The sequence below is a fragment of the Elephantulus edwardii genome, unplaced genomic scaffold (assembly GCF_000299155.1).
Source record: "Elephantulus edwardii isolate Elephantulus edwardi_28Jun2011 unplaced genomic scaffold, EleEdw1.0 scaffold00291, whole genome shotgun sequence".
Lineage (NCBI taxonomy): Eukaryota > Metazoa > Chordata > Mammalia > Macroscelidea > Macroscelididae > Elephantulus > Elephantulus edwardii.
In genome coordinates, this window is record NW_006400041.1 from 1,071,942 (window position 1) to 1,075,680 (window position 3,739).

The window sequence follows — 3,739 nt, forward strand, 5'->3', positions numbered from 1 at the left end:
ACTGGTACAGGAGACTGCCCCTCCTTCTCCAGCAGAGCATGAAGTAGAGTCTGGGTTTTTCCCCCCCAGGTGCCTGTCGGGGCCTGGGTTTCAGCTGTCCACACCACAGCAGTGGGCAACGAGCTTAAAGCCCCTGATGGCTCTGGGCGCTGACTCTCACCAGTGGCTATGGATGAAGTTACAGGCGATTTTCAGCCAGCGCCAGCATATGTCTTTTTGGTGGCCCGTTTCTATGCAGCTTTCTGCTCCTCTAGTTCCTTAAGCTGTTTCCTCCACTGCCACCATCTTGGTTCACAACTTGGAAGGGCTGTCCAGGGAAGGCCCACATTTACCAAGGGGACTTTTCTTGTGGACTGCCAGTTATGGTGCCTCGTCCAGGCCAGCTGCTGGGCTGCCACGCCCTCACTGACTCTTGTTCCGGCGTCCTGTCCTCATCTGCTGCCTCAGCCCCTCATCTCCCTCAACCACACTGCCCCAGCCCTTAAGCCTTTTTTTTTAAAATCCAAAAAACTTTTCAAAGAGAAAAGCAAACTGGGGCTGTGGGAGAGGTGGGCAGGGAGGAAAGTGTGCAGCAATGACTGACTGGAAATCCAAAGTCTCTGTAAACTTTCATTAAAATAAAAAAAAATTCTGAAGCACACACACAAAAAAGAACTAGAGCTGAAATAAACAGAAAACGGAAAAACAAATGAAACAATAAAAAAAAGCTGGAGCTGGTTTTTCAAAAGGGTCAATAAAATTGAAAAAACCACTGGCAAACTTAACAAAAGAAAAAAAAGGAGAAGACACTAATAACTCGATTAATTAATGATAGAGGTGACATCACAACAGAACCAGAAGAAATTAAATTGATAATAGAAAAGCTATACTCTGATAAATTAAAAAAACCTAGAAGAAATGGACAAATTCCTTGAAACTCATGCCCTACCAGACTGACAAGGTCAGATGTAGAACACTTGAAGAGACCTATCACAAAAGAAGAAATTGAGCACATTATAAAAAGACTCCCCCAAAAAAAGTCCTGGGCCAGATGGCTTCACAGCTGAGTTCTACTAAACACTCAGTGAGAATTTTGCACCAATTCTACTTAGACTATTTCAAAGACTAGAAAAAGAAGGAACACTCCCAGAGGCATTCTATGAAGCCAGCATAACCCTAATACCAAAACCAGGCAAGGATATTACCAAGAAAGAAAATTACAGACTAGTATCTCTCATGAACATAGGTGTAAAAAATCCTTAACAAAATCCTCGCTAATAGAATCCAAAGGCACATTAAAAAAAATTCATCATGATCAAGTGGGATTCATAACAGGTTTACAAGGAAAGTTCAATGTAAGGGAAAAAAAATCAATGTAATTCACCACATTAACAAAGCAAGTAACAAGAATATGATCTTAGCAATTGATTCAGGAAAGGCATTTGACAAAATACAACACCCATTCCTGATTAAGACACTCAGCAAAACTGGAATAGAAGGGAATTTCCTCAACATAGTGAAAGTATATATGCAAAATCAAGAGCCAATATCGTTATCCTTGAAAATAGGGACCAGACAAGGATGCTCACTATTACCGCTTCTATTCAATATTGTATTGGAAGTATATGCTAGGGCAATACAATAAGAGAAAGAAATAAAAGGCATCCAGATTGGCAAAAAGATGGTTAAACTGTCACTATATCCAGATGGAAATTATTGAACAATATCTCACACTAGCAAAATCCTCCTAAAGATTATCTAGAAACAACTGGAATAGTACATTGACCAAAAAACCTACCAGAAATACAAGCTGGGTTTAGAAGAGGTCGTGGCACTAGAGACATTACTGTCAATTTCAGGTGGATCTTGGCAGAGAGCAAAGAATACCAGAGGAATGTATTTGTATTTCATTGACTATGCAAAGGCATTTGTGGATCACAACAAATTGTGGCTAATCTTGAGGAAAATGGGAATCCCAGAACACCTGATTGCGCTTATGTGAAACCTATACTTGGACCACGAAGCAGTCCTCAGGACAGAGTAGGAAACACCGCATGGTTTAAAATCAGGAAGGGAGTGCATCATGCATCTCCATACCTTTTCAATTTATATGCAGAACCGATCATTCGAGAAGCAGGTTTTATGAGGAGGAATGTGGCATCAGGATTGGAGGAAGATACAAACTTGCTTGCCAAAACTGAAGAAGACCTGAAGCGCTTGCTATAGAAGGTCAAGGACTGTAGTCTTCAATATGGATTGAAGCTCAACATCAAGAAAACAAAGTTCTCACCACTGGGCCAATGGCAGCACCAGGATAGATGGAGAAGAGATAGAGTTTGTTAACAATTACAGCCTGCTTGGCTCCACAATCAAATACACTTAGCACCAGCAGTCAAAAAATCAAAAGACGAATTGCATTGGGAAAATCTGCTGTCAGAGACCTCTCCAGAGTACTGAAAAACAACGATGTCAGTCTAGAGACTAAGTAAGGTGTGCATGAGACAGGCCATGGTCTTTGCAATTAATTGCTATGCATCAGACAGCTGGACAATGACTAAGGAAGACAGATTAAGAACTGATGCCTTCGAATTGTAGTGGTGGAGAAGAGTCTTGAACAAACCATGGTCCACCAGGAAAATGAAAAGGTCTGTCTTGGAGAGGGTGAAATCAAGTTTCTCCTTGGAGGGTAGGACTTTGAAGCTCTGTCTCACATATTTTGGGTATGTGGCCAGGAGAGTCTGTTCCTAGGAGAAGAACATCATGCTTGAAAAGGTGGGGGGACAGCATAGGAGAGGAAGACCCTGGACGATTGATACAGTAATTGGGACAATGGGTGTTGGTGTGTCAGAATTAGTGAAACTGGCTCAGGACAGGCTTCAGAGCTGCTATATGCATGGTTGCTCTGGGTCACAGGCAACTCAACGGAACACAACAACATATCCAGATGATATGATAGTGTACACAGAAAACCCCAAGGACTCAACAAAAAATCCTGTTAGAATTAATAGACCAATTTAGTAGGGTGGCAGGATAGAAGATCAATACACAAAAATAAAAAATTAGTGCATTCCTCTACAGTAACAGAGAACTCAGAGAAGGAAACCAAGAAAGCAATACTATTTACAATAACTAACCACAAATAGAGATACTTGGGAGTGAACCTAACTAGAGCTACAAATGACCTATACAAAGAAAACTACAGAACATTTCTGTGAAACATAATAAAAGACCTAAAGGGATGGAAAAAAATGTGCCCTATTCATGGAAAATCTTTGTCTTCTTGACATTGAGCCTCAATCCATATTGAAGGCTGCAGTCCTTGACCCTCTGCAGCAAGTGCATCAGGTTCTCCTCAGTTTGAGCAAGCTGGGTTGTGTCATCTGCATAATGCAAATTGTTAATAGATCTTCCACCAGTCCTGACACCACACTTCCCCTCACAGAGACCAGCCTCTTGGATAATCTGTTCTGCATACAGCTTGAAAAGGTATGGCAATAGAACACATCCCTGGCATACACCTTTCCCAATTTTGAAAAATGCAGTGTTTCCCTGCTCTGTTCTGACGACTGCCTCTTGGTCCAAGTATACATTTCTCATTAACACGATCAAGTGTTCTGGGATTCCCATTCTTCTCAGAGCTAGCCAGTTTGTTATGATCTACACAAATGCCTTTGCATAATCAATGAAACAGACATTCTTCTGGTATTCCCTGCTTTCAGCTAAGATCCATCTAACATCAACTACAATATCCCTAGTACCA